A 22,922-nucleotide genomic window follows, 5' to 3' on the forward strand; every position below is an offset into this window, starting at 1 on the left:
CTAAACTACCATCTCCGCTCAAGGGGACCGTGAGGAAGGGAATGCAGAGGAGCCACATGCTGCCCCGCAGGCGTGCGAGTCCCCACAGACTGGGAAATGCTCTCATCCGCGCCATTAGCGCCCAAGAGGGAAGATGGAGGCTCTTCATCCTTCCAGCGCGACTCGCGCCTGCGCCCTGTGTACCCGATGCGTCTCGCGAGGCCGTTATAACAGGGAAAGGAGGTGAAAGGGAAAGGAAGGGAAGGGAGCGTAGGGAGGGACTAAGCTCGCGGTTCCGGCGAGCCCGGCTCTCGCGCCGAAAATCCGCTCCAGATCCTTCACGACCTGAAGCCGCTCCACAGGCCTCGGCCGCGCTCCGCACTTTTCCTGTAGCCCTTTGTGTCCCTGCGCGCCTCTGGGAACGCGCGCTGAGCTGGGCGCCTGCGCAAAGAGAGGCACGCCCCATCCGGGCGCCTGCGCAAAGGGAAGCGAATGCTGGCCGCACGCCTGCGCAGAAACAGGCGCGCCCCGCCCATACTTGAGGATGGATGCCCCTCTCTGCCCCGCCCCCTGCCCGCCATTTCGTGTTTCGTCGTCTCTCCTGGGTCGACTTTCGCGTCCTCTGTGTGATGGAGGTCCGGAAGCCGGCACAACAAAGGCCGTAGTGCTCAGGCTGCGCATATTGCTGCAGCCCACGGCGCCCAAGTATGGGGGGAAGCGGGCGATTGTGCACCCTCCGGCATGTGTTTGCTAGTCAACCCGTGCGTGCACGGCGTGGTGCGTGCAGAACCGTAGCGTAGCCGCCTTCGTGTTATGCCTGCACCCTCCTAACCTGCATGCACACCCAGTGTCGTACTTACCCGCATCTAAGTGTAGAAACTCACGGTTTTCTACTTGTCGCGTGAGTTAGTTTGGAGGATGTATTCGACCTAAGTGTATCTAAAGTTTTTTTTTGCACCTCCAGGCTGTTTATATATACCTGAATGCGAGTCTGCATTCAATTTGTTTTTGAGTTTCGAGGAGCTGACTAGACTCACCAGTACAAACCCTCCCTATTCTGGGTCTTGAGTAAAACTCCCATTCGAGGCATAGAATCCATCGTCCTTGAATTAATATGCAAAACTAACCACCCGGCTCCCATTCCCTATGGGATTCTGTTTTTAATGTTCAAGACAGCGTCTTCCTTCATTGCTCTGACTGGCCCCTAAGTCTATAGCAACAGCCTGCCTCTGCACCCAAAGTGCTAAGATAAAAGGCATGTGTCACTACTTCCAGTGTACCTCTCCTTATTTTGTGTTTAAGATTCTCTTTTGGGCACAGCTTTTGCACAGGGGCATGAAGTATCGTGGATAGTGGCCCATGGGTAAATAGGCAATTAAAGATTTCTTAATGACCTCCTTAAGGAGGTGAGTTCTCTAAAGGTCAGAAGTAGTGTCCTAGAGGAAGCTCTATTATAGGCTGTTGGTGAGACCTGGCCTCACCCTTTCATCCTGGCAGGAGGGAGGATTTCATTCTCCCAGGCATTTATTTGGACAGAAAGAATCTAATGGGAGGCCCAGCAGTGGTGACAGTAATAGAATAGAAGGTGTGTGGAAAAAAGACACGTTTGTAGCATCTCCAGAGGAGAGAAGAAAGAAAGCTTCAGGAGGAGAACTGAGGTTGAGTGCATCCCAGACCAGCATCCTTCTGGAGGAGCAGAAACCCTGGGCTCTCACTGAGATGATACATTCTAGCTTCTCCTGGATTCCAGCAGCATCGGTAGCCCTAGTCTTTATATAACCATGAATACATCCCACTGATACTTCCCAGGGGCTGAATCACACCACACCCAGGAAATAGTCCACCCTAAACCTAGCAACAGCTACCATGAGAGTGTAAACAGATGGGTATGGAGTCTCATAATTAGGATCAAAGTGTTGGGAGGCTGAGGCAGGCTGATCAAGCCGCAGATCTATCTACAAAGGCGAAACTTTTCACATAAAGTCTGAGGATCTTCTTTCAACAGATATCCCTAATATGTCCCAGAGCTCCTGCGTCAATAGGTCTCAGGGACAGTATTCCATTGTAGGCTGTGTCAGTTACTTGCAATGAAGGTTCTTTTTCTTTTCTTTTTTTTTTTTTTTTTTTTTTTTTAGGGTTTATTTATTTATTATATGTGAGTACACTGTAGCTGTCTTCAGACACACCAGAAGAGGGCATCAGATCCCATTACAGATGGTTGTGAGCCACCATGTGGTTGCTGAGAATTGAACTCAGGACCTCTGGAAGAACAGTCAGTGTTCCTAACCACTGAGCCACCTCTCCAGTCCTTTTTTTTTCCCTTTAGAATTATTTTACACATTCGTGTTTTGCCTGCATGTATGTGTGTGCATAATTTGCATGTCTAAGTGCTTGTAGAGGCCAGAATAAGGCAGCAGATTCCCCAAAATTGGAGTTACAGATAGTCACAGGTCACCATGTGGGTGCTAGGAACTGAGCCTGGGTCCTCTGCATAAGTAACAAGTGCTCCAAACTGCTGAGCTGCTCTCAACAAACATTTATTTATTTTATGTCCTTGTAGAAGTCACCAGAACTTGCAGGTGTTGCTTCTTCTATATGGTGTGGCTAGAGAATTGAATTTAGATTGATAGGCGAGGAGGCAGGTTACCAGGGGTTTTTTGTTTGTTTGTTTTCCTCTCCAAATTTTGTCTCATCTTGTGGGAGATCCTTTTCTGTTACCAAGGTGCTTTGTTTTGTTTTGGTTTTTGGTCTTTTTTTTTTTTTTTTTTTTTTTTTTTCAATTTACCCTGTAGCCTACCTAGACTGTTCTGGAACTTAACTTAAGTAACTGGGCCTTGAACTCTTGGCAGTTCTCCTTGTTGGGATTCTGTAAACCCCACCCCTCAATTACCTGGCAGTAGCCAGGTATGTTCGCCCCAGTGACCTGACACTATAAAAAGGGTTGCTTGCCCCCTCCTCTCTCTCTTGTTTCTCTAGGCATCTTGGTCTCTTGCAGCCTTGCTCTCCCACCCCACCCCTCCTCTTCCCCTTCCCTCCACCCTCCCTCCACGTGCTCATGGCTGGCCTCTATTCCCCCTCCCCCCACTCTCTCTGCCTCTACCGCCCTCTTAACTCTCCCATGACCTGAATAAACTCTATTCTGTACTATACCATTGTGTGGCTGGTCCCTCAGGGGGAAGGGATTCCCAACCTGGGCCCCTCAGAGGCATCTCCCTTGCCCCCAGGCCTTGCTGCACCTCCATGGGCCTCATGCCCCCCACTCTCTTCATCATCCTCCTAACACTCCTGCCTTAGCCTTTGAGATGCTGGGGTCTCAAGTGTAGGTCATCAAACCAGTCTGAGTCAGCATGCCCAAAGTTTCCTTCTGAGGCTAGGCTTCCCTGTTTCTTATGTAGGTTCAGATAGATGGTCATCTGCCTCAGCCAAGAATGCAGCTCTGTCTCTGTACTGGTCATTGATATCCTTAATTAAAACATGGAGGGGTGAGCTGGGTGCACCCCTTTAATCCCTGCACTTGGGAGAGAGAGGCAGGCCAACCTGATCTATAGAGCTAGTTTCAGAACAGCAAAGGCTACACAGAAACTGTCACAAGAAAACTAAAAGATGAAAAAATAATCCTAGCACTCCAGAGGCAAGCAGCAGGTCTCTGAACTCTAGGCCTGGTCTATATGGTGAGTTCCAGTCAGTTCAGGTGGTAGGGTGGGGCATGAACGATTGGCACGTTCCCTCCACATGAAGGAATGGTTTAGTGGCACACGGACCGGCTCTCCTGGTCTTGTCACAATTGTCTCAGATTTGGGCATGCTCCACAGCCTATGCTGTGAAGTTGGGAAGTTGACTATGCTCCTAGGGTACCAGCTAGGAACTCTCACCACAGCTGTCCAGGTAGAAGTATCCTACTCAGGACATCTGGGAGTTGAGCATTAACAGTCTAACATCCTGCCAGCTGGCCATGGTCCCTATGTCACTCAGGCATGGCATCAAGTAGGTTTTGCCACTAATTTAATCCACCAAACAGGCAAAGGTTGGCGTCTCAGAAAGCCAAGCATGAAACCTGACTTAAGCCCAGTAGGGAGGTCAGTTGTGATGCCTCATGCCTTTAATCCCAGAATTTGGGAGGCAGAGTTAGATAGACCTCTGTGAGCTTTGAGTGCAGCCTGGTGTGCAGAGCAAGTTCCAGGATATCCAAGACCACACAAAAAACCCTGTCTCTAAAAACTAAAATAAATAAATAAAAATAAAGTCAACGGCCAATGGGAAGTAGGCTAGGTAGTCTTGTCCCCTCCATCTTAAACTACAAAATGAGGCTTTATGCTTTCTTTAAAGGCCTGGATTATGTTACCCTCTGTGCCCCCCTCAAGCCCCCCAGTGTTAGCATTTGGGCCTCTCCATTTCTCCTTACTGAGCTACTGCATGGGGCTAGGTTCTGTGCTCAGGAAAGCTCTGGGAAGAGCTTCTCTGGCCCTTCTAGCAGAGACCTAGAAGCTGCCCCTCAGCTGCTGCTCTGCTAACGTTTATGTGTAAGGAAGAAAGGGGCCTTGCAGTGAGTGTTTGCTGAAAAATGAATGCTGCCTTGTGCCTGTAGGCTTCCTGAGAGCTTTGTGGCTATGTGTGTGTGTGTGTGTGTGTGTGTGTGTGTGTGTGTGTGTAAGTAAATAATTTAATGGGAAACTCCGGAAGGAAGGCAGCCTGGGGGAGACTGGCCTCACCCAACAGAAGGCAGCTTATTTAATATTTCCTTAAGCAGTGGCTGTGAGTGGGGTACCTCAAAGGCAACCCTGAGAAAGGCATTGCTCTGGGCTCTGCCTCTGTGGGCTGCGTGTGGCTGGATGATTTCCTTAGGGAATAGTCTTCCAGGTCACCCTTAGATTACCTGCTGTGGAAATTTAAGAGATCTGACCTGGGATGGCTGACTTGGTTGACCAGGCAGCTTCTGAGCAATGTGAACTGGAGGACCCCTGGCCATTCTGAAGCTGGACTGACCTCCCCACACAGTGCTCTGGGTGACTCCTCCTAGATCCTTAGCCTGGAGGGAGGGAAGGAAGAAAGGGAGTGGTCAAGCCTCTGCCCAGAGGCTGCTAGCTAGGAACACAAACATTTCCTTTTGTGGTGCTACAGAGGGCTGGGGCTGTAGCCAGGGGCCTGAAAAGGACTATATAGCACTTACCCTGGAACTCTAGTGACCTTGACTTACAGAAGCTGGGGCCCCACCCACTAGACCCTCTATCTGCAGATAAAGAAAGACCAGCCTTGCTTTTTGTTTCTTAAAGCCATCACCGGTGGCTTTAGGAGGAAGTGGTCACTGCTTAAGCCAGGCTCTCAAACCAACTCTCCCGGTGTTGGTGGGAGTGTTCCTGAGACTGCAGGTCAGCCAGACACCACAGGTCTTGTCAGGGGGTGAAGGTAGAGAATGGGCTGCTAGGCCCCCTTGCTCTCTCAGGCCTGTGGCACCAGGCACAGAACAACCTCCTTTTTTAAGAGTGTAGGAAGCTATTTTTGGCTACCGGGGATAGGGGATACAAGGTGACTCTTTGGCTGGCAGCCCTGGGGTGGGAAGTGTGCGGATGGAGATGTCCCAGGTCGGCAGCTTCAGCCCTCAGCTGCTTTACACACCAGAGTCCAAAGCTACAGGACTGCCACCCCACAGCAAGGGACTGTCTTCTGCAGGTTCCTCGTGTGGGTTCTGGGTGTAGGACAGTGCCCCCAAGCAGCCCAGAGCCTAATACTACCTGTCACTGATTGTCCTCTATTCCATCTCAGTTCCTGGTATTCACTTTGCCCTCCCCAACCTCTCTGACCAATATGGCATCTCAGCACACTTGAATGTTCAATTTCATAATTTACTAGAGAATTTTTCTTCCTAGTCTGAAACACCTATTTAGACCAGGCTGTCCTTAAATACACAAAGATTCACCTACCCTCTTCCCCCAGTCCTGAGACTAAAGTCATCCTTTAAATTTTCTGCTATTAATTTGAGGCTGGGGGTCTCATGTATCCCAGACTGGCCTGACCTCATAGTCACTATATGGTTGAGGATGAGTTTGAGCTTACAATCCTCCTGTGTCCACCTCTCTCTTGGGTGTTGAGATTACAGGTGTGTGTACTACCTAATGCCTAATTTTTAGTGTAATTTCAGGCTTCAAACTCAAGACTCCTGCATGCTAGGTAAGCAAGCACTCTTACCAGCTGCATCTCCAGCCTATGTTTTCTTTCTTTGGGGGACAGGGGGGATCTGTTTTTTCTTTGGGATAGAATTCATGGCCTTGCAAATGCTAGACATTCAGTTACTCCGGTACTAAGCTGTAGCCCTGCTTCCTGATCTCCTTCCTCCCCCTAAAATGCTTAACTCATGAGCACATCCACTTGGTTTGATCTCAGTGCTGTTTGTAACTGCAGCAAAAACATGATACAGGTCCAGGAAGCTTTTGCTATCCATCCTGGTACCTAAGCCTCACTCAGGCTGGCCTTCCTGACCAACACCCCCAGGATTTCCATCCCCTCTGCTGTTCCCTAGAAATGAATAGTCCCCTGCCCGAGCTTTCCCTGGGCCTGTCCCAGCTAGTTTCATCCCAAGTCTGAGAATGGGCAAGACCAGCAGTTAGAGATGCCCACATCTGTGTGGCACTCTGTTAGATCTTAAACTGAGGCGTCTGTTTTACATATCAAGTGGACCCGGCTGCCTGGTTCTCCCAGCATCTCTGGGTACTCTCCAGCATGGGGCCCATTCTCCAGCTACCTATACTTTTTATCTCTTGGCCACTGCTCTTTGTTCCTGTCCTTCTGGCCTCTTGGTTTCTGGCTCCTCACTCTCTTCACATGGCTTGGGTCAGTCTGCCCACCACGGTCACTATGGGCTCTCTCAGATGGCTCTCTCTCCACCTGTGCTCTCCCTTGTATCTATAATAAAAGCCTCAACCCCCCAGGAGCAGCCATGTCCTCCCTTACTTCTTGTTTTCACTCACACTTAACTCTCAGGGTTGAAGACAAGTATCTGTCTTATTAATGTCTGTAGCCGACTTTGCCCAGAGCACAGGTGCAGTGTACCAATGGACTGGCTACAATGTCAGGATTATTCCTCTTTATTGAGGCAGGATCTCACTGTAAAGACCAGGATGGCCTTTAACTCACTGAAATGTGGCTGCCTCTGCCCTTTTAATGCTAGTATTAAAGACATATACCACTGTGCTTGAAACTAATTTTAATGTTATGCTCATAAACCTTGTGCCTGCAGGTATGTTTGTGGACCGTGTGCATTCCTGGTGCCCCAAGAAGTCAGAAGAGGGCAACAGATCCTCTGGAATTGGATGGTTAAAAGCCACTCTGCAGGTACTGGGAATTGAACCTGTTTTTTTGAGAATGGTTTCCTCAAAACCCTAGTTCTCCCAGAGCTTATTCTTTAGACCAGGCTAGCCTCACACTCAAATCCACTTGCCTCTACCCTACCTCCCTAATGCTGGGATTATATTAAAAAATTAAATGTATTTTTTTAAAAAATGTAGTGGGGCTGAAGAGATGGCTCAGCAGTTAAGAGCACTGACTGCTCTTCCAGAGGTCCTGAGTTCAAATCCCAGCAACCACATAGTGGCTCACAACCATCTGTAATGGGATCTGATGCCCTCTTCTAATGTGTCTGAAGACAGCTACAGTGCACTCATATACTTATATATAATAAATAAATCTTAAAAAAAAAAAAAACCTCGAAGCCCTACAGTCTGGCCACCAGCTTCCCCAAGAGCCTGTGACAGTCTTCATCCTTCCACCAGCTGTCACAGAGAGGCTGTGGTATACCGTCCAAGACTGAAGCAAGCAAGGTTCTCAAGTGTGTCCTGAGCAACATGGAGTGAGAAGCCGCCTGCCGTGCTCCCCACAGCCTGTCCCCGGAGACTTACTCTCAGTAGCCCATTGTGGTTGTTTTGGCCATGGGCACAGCTGCAACTTTAACTGCCAGCCTCTTACATTTTAGTTTTTTGTTTTTCTTCAAGACTTATTTTTTTTTATGTGTATAAGTATTGTTAGGAGTGTATGTGTATAGGTACCTACAAAAGTCAGAGGGCATAGGGAACCCCGGAACCCTATGCAAGAACAGTAAGTGCTCTTAACTTCTGAGCCGCCTTTTCAGCTCTTGTTTATTAATGTAGCCTTGGCTGGCCTGGAACTCACTATGTAAATGAAGCTGGCCTTGAACTCACTGATCTGCTTGCCTTGCCTCCAGATTGCTGGGACTTGTAAATTACCAACCCCCCACCCGTTTTGGATGTGGTTGTATATATAGACCAGATTGACTTCAGACTTGCTTGTTATGTAATGGAGGGTGGCCTTGAACCACTTTTTTCCTTATCCCTGTCCCCAGGTCTTGGAATTAGAGGAATGAGATAGCATACCCTGTGAGCACTGTGCTGTTTCTTAGAAATGTTCATTCTACCTAGGGCATCTCAGGCCTACAGTGAAGAGTGGGCAAGCCCAGGCCTTTCTGGGTGGGCCATCTAAAGGTGCTAAAATTCTAGTTAAGGGTGAATAAAGCAAGGGTATGCACTTGCTTAACCTCCTCAGCAAGCAAGACCTAGCTTAAGGGCTCTTCCCACCTCCCAACTATGACCCATAACAGGGTAATTAGTAGGTACCTGACTTTGGTTGTTGGAGGCCCTTAGGGTACCAGGTGATTCTGAGCAGTGGTTACCCTCCTACCTAGTTGTACAAGTATGGTGTAGCTTGCACACATTGAAGGACCCTAGGTAACTGTTGACCGACCCCAAGAGAGGAACGACCCCCACCAGTGATTGGTAAATGACACACATGGCCTGACACTCTTGTTCCCCTGCAGTCTGAAGTTCAAGTCATATGTCTCACTCTGACCCATAGCTTGTAGTCAGACTCTAACGCTTTTTTAAACAGAGTCAAGAGCCCCACAGGATTACTTGAATCTGTGGGCAAGGTCAGATGGAGGGAGAGGTCCACAGAGTCTTCCTGTCCTACAAGAGACCTGGAACCTTGGCCAGGAGAGGCTGTCCTCCATGGAAAACCAGCCAGCTAGGGAGCCAGCAGGCCTAAGTCCAGGCCTGCTATAAGTGGGAGTCTTAGGCAGGGACCTGGGCAGGGGGAGGGAACATTATTGGCTTTCATGATAGGATCTTTGTGACAGCAGAAGCCAGCAAGGGCAAGGTAAGGCAGTAGAGAAGGGTGTTTTGAAGAGAGGCCCCAAGAGAACAGCTTTCCTGGTTCTTAAGCTCCCTTGCACGGCTCCTTTGGGCCAAGGTCTGCCCTAGGGGAGGATGGCTGGTTCAATCCAGTTTTTGGGAGGACACCAACTCAACCCCCATAACAAGGCCACAGGTGCTACTCAAATCAGAGCCCACACTAGACCATAGGCTTCTGGCCTGTACCCTGTCCCTAACCCTGGAGACAAGTTCCTTCTGCTGTCTCTGTAGTAGCCACTGTCTTCCCCTAGCTGCTCTTGCTCAGGGAATCACATGCTGTTCAGGCCTGGGACTGAAAAGACTACTGGACTTTTTGAGTCCCCAACACTTGCATTTTCAGAGGCAGGCTGCCTGAGTTCCAAAAAGACCCCATATAGACTCTCTCAAAGCCAAGGCTGAGTTTGGGCTAAGGGCCTAGCTGTCTGGGTGACCTCAGGCAATTCAGGGTGAAGTTAGTTAATAAGTAACTTTTCCATTCTGAAAGAGCAGGCTGTCTGAGCTGGGCTTGGTGGAAATGACAAGTTCAGAGCCTGGGTGTGAAATGCAAATGTAGCCTCATGTAAATCCCTCCTGTGGGTTCCTTCTTTTCTGACAAGGACAGACCACACCCAGATGCCCAAACAGGTGCCTAGTGACCTGATATGAGAGTGTCCTCGTCAGTAGTGGGCTAGGCTGACCTTCAGGGGACTTGTCTTCTCTCTCTTAAGTTCAAGCCAGTTCCCTGCTCAGTGCATTCACATGGGTCCCATGTCATCCTAGCCTGAGAGAAAAACTTTTAGTCTGGGGTATAGTTGGCTCTGTGGGTAGAGGAGCTGGCTGGCACCCTCTCTAAAGGGGAACAACACAGATTCAGGTGGGTGTTAAAGACTAAGTAGATAAGGCTCTAATTTATTTATTGCAGGAAATACCCTGGAGCAGAAGGGAGCCAAGCTTAGGTCTCTGCATCAAAGATGCTAGACAGGGTTATACCAGCACTGGGCCAGGGAGGCAGGCAGCTGGGCCACTGAGGCCCTGGGGAGCCCCAGATGTTGTCCCTTTCAGCTCGCTGCTTCCTAAAGGGTTAGTAGGAACACCAGAGGGGTTGAGAGGAGGAGCAAGGGGCTCCCCTGGGGTTTACTGTGGAACAGCCAGGGAAGGCCAGACCATCTGTTCCCCAGGCTTTAGGAGCAAACTGGGCCAGGCAAGGGGCTCCCGAGTACCAGTCAGCAGCATCACCTTTTCCTGTGCTTACAGAGGTAACTATTTCCCAAGTGGATGGAAGAAGAGATGGGCTCAGAGCTCCTGTGCGGAGGACCCTCAGTAGAAGTCTGGGAGTGTATGAACAGATGAGGAACGGGATCTGTGCCAGAAGGGAAGAAGAGGGTACCCAAGACACTGCAGCCCTGAACCACCAAAAAGGTGGCATCTCAGTCCACCACTGCTGGATCTCTGCCTGTGGATAGTTCTCAGAACCTGCAGTGGAGACGGCAGCTTGTAACAGACCCCTTCAGGCAGGGCTGGCAAAGTTGAATTTCGCTCTACCATCTTCACTCAAGGACACCTGATTCTAACCTCCATGCTGTGTGATGCTGTGTGTGGCCGGTCAACCTGCAGCCATCCATCCAGATACCTCTTGTATTGAGTAATAGAGGTGCCTCCCACTTGCTGCAGTACTTGGGACACCTGGCCTTTTTTTTTTTTTTTTTTTTTTTTTTGAAATGGTGTTTGGGATGTAGCCCAGACCTTGCACATGTTAGGCAAGACCTAAGTAAGACCTCTACCACTAACTACATCTTTAGCCTTTGCTTTCTACTTGGGTCCTTTTGTTTTGATTTTTTGGACCAGGTCTCAGCTGATTTCATTCTGTGTAGCTGGAGGTGACCTTAAACGTCTGATTATCCTATCACCACCTCTCAAATGCTGAGACTACCAGGCCCAGATTATGTGATGCTAGGGAGTCAAACCCAGACTTTCATTTAAACACTTTACCAACTGAGCTGTAGCCCCAGGTGTCTACCTAGGACTTTTGAGACAGGATCTAAAGGTCCCTCCACCCGTCTTAATGGCAGTACAAAGCCAAAGAGCCAAGGGGTGAGCTTCTCAGAGCTTCGGGAATCTGGGGATCCCAGTCTCACGTCTCAGTGAATTTCTCTTCCTGAGCAACAGGTGGGCACATTTGGAGGTACTTGCTGTATGTTCTTTGTGATGCCAGACTCCCAAGAAAGTCACTCTTCCAAGCCCTAGTTGATGCTAGGTGTCCTTGTTCAGAATCATATGCCTATGGGTGGGGGCTGATAACAGATGGATTCCTGTTTCCATACACCCCTCTCCCACTCCTCTGACTGAAGGGGACAGAGGGCTCCCCCAGGTGGCCAAATATGCCAAGGATGGAAGCTGGAGAGAATTTGCTTCAAACTTCTGGCCCCTTCACTCCCCTAAAGTAGGCGGGCTTACCCAAAGCAGGTGGTTCGGTTTGGACATTAGGAAGTCAAGTCTGTGTGTTTGTTGTCTGCATGGCACAAAGGAGGCAGCAGCTCAGGGAGTGCACATTATTCTTAGACTAGGGAAACAACTGCCAGTCCCCGAACTGCAGGAATTGGTCATATATATGTCACACAGGAAGAGGCATGGGAAGCATGGGCAGAGCACCCACACTCGAGCCCAGGCAGGCCTTGAACTAGTGATCCTTCCGCCTTACACTCCCAAGTAGCTAGGATTACTGGCCTGTACCCCTAGCTCTAGGCTCAGCTCTTTCTTTTCCTTTCCTTTAAAAATAGGGTCTCATGCTACAGCCTAGGCTGACCCGGCCTGGAATTCACTTGTATCCCAGGCTCACCTTGGACTCAAGGTCCTCTTACTCCAGCCTCTGGAGTGCTGGGATTACAGGCGTGAACCGCTACACCTGGCTCAACTTGGAGGAATGTGTGCTCTGATTTCTCTGGCTCACAAGCAAGGCAACAAATAAAAGCAGTTGAACTCCTTGTCTAAATCACAGCACTCCCAGAACCTGGCTCACACTTCCTTGCATGGCAGCTTACGATCAATCACAGGAAAACAGCAGAGTAAATAACCAGAAGACTGGTCAGATGTCTAAACTCATAAATAAGGGCATATGACTTTATCCTGGGAGCATGCCCAGCAGGTGCCCAGAAAGAGTAGACTGTGAACAACGACAGACTAGTCACACCTAACACATGGTAACTACGGACCGCGAGGGTACGAGAGAAAGCCAGCCTCTTCCTGGCACCAGCAGGATGTGTGCAAGATTTAGGGCTTAGGTGTTGGTCTTTCTAGACCCCTAGAACCAATGACAACCGGATCTAGTCCAGTGACAGGCTTGCAGTCTGCATTCAGCTTACTGGCAGGGTGAGCCTCAGCATTCTCAGACCCAGGTTCCTGCCTGGTAACAGTTTCAGAGGCTGGGGACAGACGCATGGATGCTGGCTTGATCACACACAACTCCACCCACATGAACATCTTCTGAAGGCGGAATCTGCTGCTGCCATCTGTTCCATGCAGACACAGTTGAACACTTGGCCTCCTGTGCAAAGGAACAGTTCACACAAGTACATATGTGCTCAAGTGTGCCTGTGAAACACACACACACACACACACACACACACACACACACACCACAGAATAAAGGGGATCTTGGTGAAAAGGGAGCTGAAAAGCCATGCTGGTCCAAATTACTGTAGGGCCACAGCTCTGGAATCTTCCTCCTCTTGAGTTGCTGGCTGCCAGGTAACCTACCTTCCTTAACCCTGAGGCTGGCTTCTGAACTCAGCCTAAAGATTGCTAAGGACTGAAATGCCCAATGATGACCACCAGGGGGCGGATGAGCACTGGAAAAATCCGGTCAGTCCAGGCTCCTTCCAAAAACCTTACTCCACTAGACCATTTCTAAAACCTCACTTTTGTGACAGAGAAGAGAGGTGGCGGAGGGGACTGGAGGGTAGAAGACGGTTAGGAGGCTGAAGGAAGCACATACCCACAGACTGGAGACATTGACGGATTTGAGGCCTTAATTTTTTGGTATTTTGAAATAGTCTTTAGTCCATCTTGGCTTCAAGGATGGCCTTGAACTCCCTGTCATCCGGTCACTAAGTTCTTGGATCACAGGAGTGCACCTCAGCTCAGAACATTTTATCAGAGAAGGGAGAAGATCTAGTTAGTTTTCATTTCATTCCAGCTACAGTGTGGATTAGGTAGCATCAGAGCTCCAGACTTGGTTCGATAACAAACACTGTGGTACCTGGGAGAAGCCAGATTTGAGACTCATAGAGAGGCAAAGTGGAGAGCCTGGGGGATGGGTGTCTCTGCTAGAGCTTGGAGCAGGAAGGGTAGGGGTCTGACGCGTGCAGCTTCTAGACCTGTCCTCAGATTACCATGGAGAGGAGCCAAACACCCCCAGGGCTGAGGCAGCCCCTTTCCTCTGCTCCATTTAACCTAGACCAGCATGTTAGTGGTGTGAGAAGAGGAACCCAAAAACTGGCTTCCTTCTGTTAGGGTTGAGGTGCTCAGGGATTATTCATGGGACTTGGCTTAGTTCTTACTGGACTCTCAGATAAGGCCTGGCACCCTTTCCCTCTGATATAGGTCAGGCTCTGGCTCTTAGCATGCATCTGGGCTCTGGTAACCTACACATACTTGAGCACACGCAGGCTTTCTTTCAACAAAGAATCCTCCTCCTCGAGATCCCATTTAATCTTCACAGCAGCCTGGAACACAGCTCAATCTCTCAGTAGAGGAACCATAGTTTAAGGGGCTTGGGTGTGCTCTTACAGGCACGTACATCCTATGCATGGGGTAGTCCTCTCCTGGGGTTTAAAAGCTTATTTTTTACAGACACACACATGCTCCCACCAGAGACCGTGTTCAGAGAACAATGTCTGAGTCAGTTTCCTAATTTCATTATATGAGTGAGTCCTGGGGATCTAACTCACCAATTTGAGTCTCCCTGGCCTTCTTCAAGGAGTTTTGGTACAAAGTTCCTCCCCCACCGACCTCCACCTCTGCATCATCAGGTCCTTGGTGGCCAGATTCAGAGAAACTGCCTGCCTCTAGTGGATTATGATCTCTGCAAGAGGAGTCTAGAAGGGCTGGTTAAGAGTCACCAACCCCCCACCCGAATCCAGGTTTAGATTCCTGCCGGGAAGGGGGGTGGTGTACAAGGGAGACAGGGGAACCAGCAAGACGGGGCCCTGGGGCTCTTGAAGGATGGGGGTGGAGTGGGACGTGCCTGGGCAGACTAAGTGGGGACAAAGAGGGCCCCAGCACACCTGGCGGCCTGCAGCCCGCGCCCGCCAACCCAGATTCAAAGTGGAGCGGAGGCTGTGATTGGTGGCCCGGCCCCGAGCCCCACCCCTCTTACCCCTTAAGCATCTGGGAAAGGGGAACCTTGTTGAGAAAGGCCCCTCCTCATGTTCGTAACCACCCTTCGGTGACCTGGCTAGTAAATGAACCTAGTTCGCTCTTCCTCGTGCCTCAAACCTGGCTGGGCTTTTGGGGGTAGGGCTCCATCACTACTCTGAGTTACAGGGCCATCCAGTCAGACTTCCCTGACTTGACTTTCAGACTGTGGCCTCCTCCATTTCCTCGTCTTACCCTGGCCCTCACTCTAAATGATCCCTGTTCTCTGGCCCTTCTCCCAGTCCAGCCACCACCCTCGGGGCAGCTCCCTGGGATCCGGCCTCTTTCCACGCGTGCACCCTGTCACTTAGAGTGGCCATCGAGCTTCCCCAGAAGGCGGTGTGTGGGACTCGCTACACGAGTCCTGACGCCCCCATCATGAAGCTGGGAGGAGGGCAGGTAGTTCGGTGCGTAGCTCTCCAGGCACCGCAGGGATGCAAGCCCAACGCCTGGGAAGGCGCCCTCGCGAGTGCAGATGGCCGCCTGCCGAGCAGGTCGGCACAGGGGGGGGGAGGGGGTCTGGGGGCGGGGGAGTTGCTAGGGGCTCAGATTTCGGCCTCGAGGGGCGGGGCTGGTGCCGAGGCCGCAACCAATCGTGTCTCGGCCCGGACTCCCCACCAGCCGCCAATCACCGCTCGGCCAACCTCCTGCCTGCCGCGTCCTTTGTTCCCGCTGGCCCAGTGGCCGCCGCGGGTCTCCGGCCTCATGACTTCCGCCCGCGCGGACCAAACCTTGTGCCGCGTAGCTGGGCCCGCTAGGGGGCCTCCTGATCTCGCCGTCAGGCGGCCTGTTCGTGCCCTTGCACACAGTCTCATCTGCCCAGAGTGGCTCCGGAGGGTCCAGACAAAGCGTTTTGGGAGGCGAGCTTTAGTTTGGGGGGGGGGGGAAGTGGGGTGGCGGCGGCACGGAGGAGCACGGGATCTGGGCAGAGGTCCAGCTCTGGCTCCACCTTTCCTTCCTTGCCCTCAGCTGCCTATGCTGTGGGGTTTCCCCCCATACACAGCTTTCATATCCATCCGCCGGCGAACTCCTGGCTGACTTCGGTGTGCATTCTGTGATGCTCCTGGAAGTCGCAGGTGCCTTGCGCTGGTCCCCTTTTATCCGAGAGTCTAGGGTATTTTTCACAGTGACCCCCTCAGTTACCTTGACCTAGAGATGGCAACTCACGACAGGGCCAACCCACAGTGGAGTCTCAGGGTTTCCAAACCTCAACCTCCAACACCATCTCTAACACATCACTGTCAGACCTTGGTTCCTCCTGAGACTTGGTTCCTCTCTCCCGACTAAATTGGTGCTACAGTTTTCTTATCTGCAAAACGGGGTCGATTACAGTGTTGTCAACTTTATTGCTTGTTTGGTTTTTGGTTTTGGAGACAGGGTTTCTCTGTGTAGCCCTGGCAGTCCTGGAACTTGCTCTGTAGACCAGGCTGGCCTCGAACTCCAAGTGTCTCTGCCTCCCGAGTGCTGAGATTAAAGGTGTGTGCTGTTTGCCTCCACACAGCTTTTGGCTCGGCCTCATTCGGACTCCCGTCCTCGGCTGTACAGCTCCTGTTCATCCATCCGGCCCTAGCACCTGGGCGTGGACAACGGACTCCCTGCTTTATAGCCCTGCCTACCTTTCCTGTTTTAAACCCAGGCGGGTAGAATTACTTTTGTTGAAGGGGTCTAGGGAGCAGCGGGTCATCTCCACGTGTCCCCTTACAAAGATGTTGGGCATTGAACATCGTCAGCACAACAGACCCGGCGGAGGCAGACTGGCTCTGCAAACATGCTCTGCAAACAGGCATAAGGACGAGTGATACCCGCTTCTTGCCTATAGCCACCTTTTTGACTTTGCTTTGATTCCTTCCCCTCTCTGGCTTCTGTGGTGTCCTAGATGGATTAATATCACCAAACTGAAGGAAAAACTTAGGACCAAGAACACCAGGGGCTGCCTCCCCTCCCTTCCAAGTATTCCCCAGGGCTCTGGCTTCTTGGAGGCTGGAATTGGAGGAGCCAGTTGAGAAGCGTTTCTGGGAGGGGCAGGGAGGGTGGGGAGGTTGACAAAAGAGGCCAGCTGCTGTTTGTACACAAGCCCTAAGTTGATAACGAGTGAAAGGGGTGGGGGAAGGGACAGGGTAATGGCTTGGTTGGGGCCTTTGCCAGCTCAAGAGGCTGTCCTGAGTATGGCTGGCCCTCCTGCTCTGGCCTCTACCCTTGCCCAGTGCCCAGAACACAGTGCTAGAAGCCTAGGGCTGGGTGATGGGTATTGAGTATCTGTAGCCAAAGTGCTGAGACCTGAGAATGGCTACAAAGAGTAAGGAAGGGTCTATGCCTCGAGGAGCACAGGGTGCCTATGGAGCTACAGGGGGCAGAATGGACTGTCCTTGATAGAGAGGCTGGATGTCCCTAGAGGAGAGCCCTGGAAGAGTCTGCTATGAGAGCCTCCAATGAAGCAAAGGGGCAGAACTGGAGCTGGGGAGGCCAGGAGACTCCCGCTAATACCCAAGCTGACAGTAATACCAGGAAGGCCCCATGGTAACAACTGGTAAGGGCATAAATAAACATGTGAGGGAAGGCTAGAGGGGCCTGGGGAGTGAGGAATAGGAGCTGCGCTGCCATTGGCTACTTGTACGAGTACAATCCTAGAAGAGACTTTCTTGGATTCCTGCTCTGTGCCAGTGTTCACTGGCCCTTAGGGTCAGTGTGTCTTGATAACATGGGTAGAGATCTGTCTCATGGCCATGGCCACTCCCGCTATGTAGGCTGGAGGGCACAGGAGCATGTGCTCCTACAGGCAGTGCATGTACACAGCATGTGCATTCCAGCTGTCACAAGTGCTGGCTTGGCAAAGCTAAGAGCTGGGAGTTGCTGGTGCCAGGAGGAGCTAACTGGCAGCTCCCTACAAGCCCCCTACCACCATTTCCTGTTCCCTTGGCTGCTGAAACTCTGAGGCAGCAACTGCTCCAGGAGAGAGACAGCCTGGAGCTTGGCTGCAACAGCCTGTAGGACTCTGGGACCCTTGGGCTTCTGTCCTCATTCCTAAGAGGCCAGGGAGCTTTCTGGGGAGCAGCAGGGAGGACGCCCCACTGGGGGAAAAAGGAATCCTGCAGGGCACAGCAATGCCCAAGGATGGGGGTTGGAGAGGAGCTGGGCAAAGGCTGAGAGGGCAACTAGAGAAGTGGGAAATTTAGTAAGGGAATTAAGGCCCACAGCCAGGAAACAGAGAGAAGGAGATGCAGCTCAGTTGATGGAGTGCTTGCCTAGCATGCGCAAAGCCCTGGGCTGGATTCCAGTCCCACATAAGCTATCTTTGGTGGTACAAGCCTGTAATCCCAGTATCATGAGGCAAAGAGTTCAAGCAAGCTACATAGTAGGTTTTGAGGCTAGCTTGGGTTACATGAAACTCAAGCACATAAACACATAAATAAAAAGAGGGGTGGGTAGAGGAGGAGGAGGATAGGGAAGAGAAGGAAACATGAGGTTAGGCAGCTGAGGGGCTTTGAATAGCCTCCATGAGTTTATTCAAGTGAAGTACAGCAGGAATTCACAGGCTTGTGGTTTGTGCACATGCATTACCCTGGTGTTGGTAGGAGCCATTGAGGATGGAGAGCCAATGGATGGGGCCGCAGACTGACAAGGTACAGTGCACTACCAGGAGTCGATCTCGTCTCCCCAGTTTGTTGGGAGGTTTGGATGCCGTCCTTGTTGTGGTCAGAGTGGGCACCATAGCTTACTCCCTGCTTCTGGGCTAGGGAACAGTGGTGGGCATACCCTGGCTCTAGAGAGTAGAGGAAGGGCCTTGGCTTGAGCAAGTGTGAGAGGCAGGAACATGGATGGGCTTTGGAGCAGAAGCAGGCCACCTCAAGAACCTCTCAGTCCAGTGTGGCCAGGAGCTGATACTCCACTAGCTCAGAAAAAGCACTCTTTTTCCCCCCATGCAGGTGTGTATACCCGGCCTATTCTTAGTGAGCTAGAAGGGATGTATATACAGAGACCCTTGCCCTGGGTTCAGTTACTTGAGTAGGGGCCTTCAAGGGCACTGGGCTCTAGGTTGGAGATTACCAGGAAGAGCCTGAAGCTTGAAAAGAAGAGGCCAGTCTGGTACCACCCGGTGAAAGGACCAGGCTGGCCCAGGCCCAGGGCCTTTCTCAGGCCACCCTCCCAAGTCCACAGAGGAGGCATTGATGGCACAAGAGGCGCCAGAGGCTGTGGCAGCTGGCATGGCATGACCTTGCTCCCGTGCCTTGGGAGCAGGGATTTGAATGAAGCCCCAGGCCACCAGTGGGAAGGACTCAGGTGTATTTGTCCGAGGTCACCAATGACCTCCCAGCATTTCAGGATTCAGAAGTTTATGTACAGGAGGTACAGGCAGGGTAACTGACAGGAAAGTTAATCACAGTGGCATCTGCCTATAATTCTTGAACAGGACGCTGAGGCAGGAGGATTGAGCATCTGAGGTCAACCTGGACTACTTAGAGAGACCTTGTTTCAAAAAGCAAACAAAATCCAAATAAGGAGCATTAAGCCCTCTTCTCTAGATTGTGGGTTCTGTGGATCCCTAAAATGGAAATCCCTTACTGCCCAGACTTCAGCTCACCTATGGCCTTACTATCTACCTCTGGACCTCACCCCTTGAGACCACATATTCTCACTTTCCCTCCAAATTTTTGATCCCCAAAGTCCCCTAATTTCTTGTTGCACTATCCCTCAAGTCTAAGTCCAGGCTGGCTTTCCCTGAGGAGAGTCTCTGGGTTCTTGCAGGTCGCCTTAATGCCTCAGGGCACCATGGCCTCCAACAGCATTAGGAAAGTCTACGATGGCCATGCACAGTGATATGCAAGGGTTCTGGGGACAAGTTTTTACCCCTTTCTTTCTTTTCCCTTCTTAGAGACAAGATCTACTTCGTGGCTAACCTGGAACTCACTAGTGTAGACCATACTGTCCTTGAACTGAGATCTACCAGCTCCTTCCTCCCACATGGGTGCCACCACACCCAGCTTCCTCCCTTTTTCCACCAGACCCCCCATGAACTTGAGAATAGCTCTGGACAATGCCACATCTCCCAGTCTCCCTCCACTGCCTGTCCTGCAGCCTCCCCAAAGCCCTGGAAGCTCTAGTTTATGTCCCCCCACCCCCCACCCCCCGCCAGGGCCAATCCAGGTGGACAGATGTGGGCATGAATTCTATAGTGAAGAGATGTGCACACGCACAGACTCATGCATATAACACGTGCACACTCAGACAAGAACAGGTGCAGCTGTGCCCATAAACAGTAAACACCAGGTGGTGGTGGCACACACCTTTAATCCCAGCACTTGGGAGGCAGAGCAGGCCGATAGCTCTGAGTTCAAGATCATTGGCCTGTCTACAGAGTGAGTTCCAGGACAGCTAGGGCTACAAAGAGAAATCTTGTCTTGAAAACAACAAAACAGAACAGTAAACCCATCTGCACACATATTATATATAAGCATACATCACATATTAGTAAGTAAAGATGTGCACATAGAGATGTACTCACTCATGCGAACACTCCATACATACCACACGGGCATCCCCACACCCACGGCAGACAAAGGCCCAGTCATACTCGGGTATACCACCTCCTCCCCTGCAGGGACTCCTCACGGAGCACCCAGCCAACCCTTCCCTGCCCTAAACTGCCACTTCCTCCCTCCACGAACTCCCAGTCCGGCAGAGGGCGCTCAAGGCTCCTTCCTACCAGTCCCAGCCACAGCTGGGAGAGCACGTGGTTGCCACCTGCCCTCCCAAGCCATTTCCCCTTTGTTCCCCAGGTCCCAGGAGGAGGCAGCCATGCCTGAGGACCGCCCAGACAGAGTCCTCCAGGCTCCGCTCAGTCCCACTGAGCTCAGCTCTGGAGATGAGCTAGGGGGACCGTGTGGAAGACACCTAGAAGCAGAATATGAATTATGAAGAGCCATCTATCACCCATTGTTTATTTGCAGCAGGATCACACAGCCCCGGAAAGCTGGGGGGCTGCTTTCTCCTGGGAGGGACTCCTCCAAACGTTGAGAGAAATCCAAAGGCAATCTTCTCCAGCTGTTCTGACCCCAGCAGCTGCTAAGGACTTTGATTCTTTAAGGACGGTAGCTGCTGTGACTGCTACTGCCCTGCTAACTCAGTGTCAAGGATGTTATGGATGACAGTCACCGAAGACCCACATCTACCATTTAGGAGACCCTTCCGTGATTGAATCTTCTAGGCCTTAGTTTGTTCAACTGTAAAATGGGTCTGCTTGATAGTTCCTGTCTTTCAGGTGGCCTTGAGGACCATAGTGAATAGAAATTGGGGACAGTCTCTAGTGCACTTCCTGTGAGTTGACTCCTCTGGCTGAGCATTTTTGTCAGGTGTGGAGCCCTGCAGAGACTCACAGAGCATGTGGCCACTAAACCCCAGAGCACAAATGGAGCCCTGGAACTCACTTGTGATGTCAATTGAGAGGCCCCAGAGAAACCCTGGCTTTGTTTTCCTACTGATTTGTTTCTTTGGAGCTTTTCAAGTCTTGCTAGGGCCCAGTCCTCCAAACACCCTGTATTCAAGGTTCCTCTTTCTTCCTCCCACCACGGCACCCCCATACTCCCATCCTTTGCGCTCAGGATAGCTTGTCTCCTCCTCTTCTCTCTCAGCCCTGTCTATCACAGGGAGATCTCTCTCTCTCGAGGTCCTTCTGCTTCTCTAAGAGTCAAAAGTCTGTTGTGGAAAGCTGCTAGCTCTCCTCCCAAGTCCCTTGTCTGCTGGTCAGCTGTGTGTGGGATTCAACAGGGAAGGGCAGCTGCCGGCTGCTGTCTTCATTAGCTGGCTCAGCCCTCTACAAGCGAATTAGCCGGTCCTTAGGGAACACAGGATGAAGGCCTGCAGGCTCCTGGCACTGTCAATGCTTCAGTCTCAACCTCTGTCAGAGGCCTGCCATATCACCCCTAGCCCACTGGCCTGGCTGGCACTGGGCAGCAGGAATCTGGTGCCCAGAACAGTCTCCTGGCTGCCCATTCACTTGTTCCCAGCAGTCTGTCAATCAGGCTACTGGCTTCCATCTGCTAGTCCCTCCCACAGTCACCTCTGCCTATCTCTTGATCCCTTTGGTCTTTTGTCATTGGGGGGTGGGGGGGCAGGAGAGGCCACTTATGTTCCTCCCTTCCTTCTTCATCATCTTGCCCTGAGACCCACTAACTGATTTTGATTAAAAAATAGGGCTTCTGGGGCTTCTGCTGAGACCTGGCCTTTAGCCCCACCATCTTCTAACAAGGGAACTTTTCCTCCCTCCTCCTTCTTCTAAGATTTCTTTATTATATATAAATACACCATAGCTGTCTCAGACACAGCAGAAGAGGGCATCAGATCTCATTACAGATGGTTATGAGCCCCGATGTGGTTGCTGGAATTTGAACTCAGGACCTCTGAAAGAACAGTCAGTGCTCTTAACCACTGAGCCACCTCTCCCCAGCCCAGGAACTTCTTGATCCCTGATGCAAAACACTTAGGAATCCATCATACTCCCCTCAGCAAACCCCTTCCTCACTTTCATTTCATTTAACTTGGCAGGAGGCATATGCTCAGTAGCAGGAGCTGATGAAAGAGTGAATGAATGAAGGAAGAAGGAAAGAAGGAAGGAAGGAGTGAGTGAGTGCCCTTCCTACCACAGCAGTAGACATCTTTTCACCAGCTCACACAACTTCCTGGCCCTAGAAAGCTGGCCCCTGCATCCAGAGTGGAAAGAACCCATTAGCTGAGCCTATCAATCTGAATTTTAAACATGGGTTCTTGTCCAAGAGTTATTGAACTTGGTTCCCTTCCCCAGCTTCCCCAGGTTCTGGGGTACCTTTCTGGTGCAGGGAACAGGGTTACCACCCCAGTGGCAGCATAGTTCCTTGGGAAGGGAGCTCCTACACATTTGTGCAATTTCCCCTGCATTGTTCTATAATCCTCGATGTGTTGTCCTGTAATTGGTCTCAAATGGCCTCATCCTAATACACAGCATCTGCAGCTCTGCTTATTTATTAAGCACTTCCTTCTTATCCTCATCCCACCTTTACAGAAAGAGGAAAGGGCTAGCAAGGTGGCTCAGTGGGTAAGAGTGCTTTCTGTACCAGTGTCAGGACCTGAGTTTGAGTCTCAGAGAGCACATAAAAACTTGGATGTGGCCTCACACAGCCTGTGACTCCACTTAGCCACCAGCCTAGCTCCAGTCTTAGTTAAGAGGACCCTGTCTCAGGGGATGAGACAGGGTGAAAAGAACAGGATGTCTCCTCTTTTGGCCTCTGTGGGTATCCAAACCCACACAACCCACTCACACACATATATCTCCACATGCACACAGATACATATACACAGACATGCACACACACACATTACACAGACATA

At 51.1% G+C, this 22,922-nt stretch overlaps 1 long non-coding RNA gene across 1 annotated transcript; it reads left to right on the forward strand.

The window, feature by feature from the left end:
- The first annotated feature begins 555 nt into the window (after positions 1–555).
- Positions 556–12,063, forward strand: LOC308432929. The gene is made up of 3 exons (XR_013975429.1): positions 556–684; positions 7,211–7,305; positions 10,407–12,063. It is a non-coding gene; the product is annotated as an uncharacterized lncRNA (long non-coding RNA).
- The last annotated feature ends 10,859 nt before the right edge of the window (positions 12,064–22,922 follow it).

Source organism: Micromys minutus, assembly GCF_963924665.1.
Source record: "Micromys minutus genome assembly, chromosome: 19".
In the NCBI taxonomy this organism is placed as follows: Eukaryota; Metazoa; Chordata; class Mammalia; order Rodentia; family Muridae; genus Micromys; species Micromys minutus.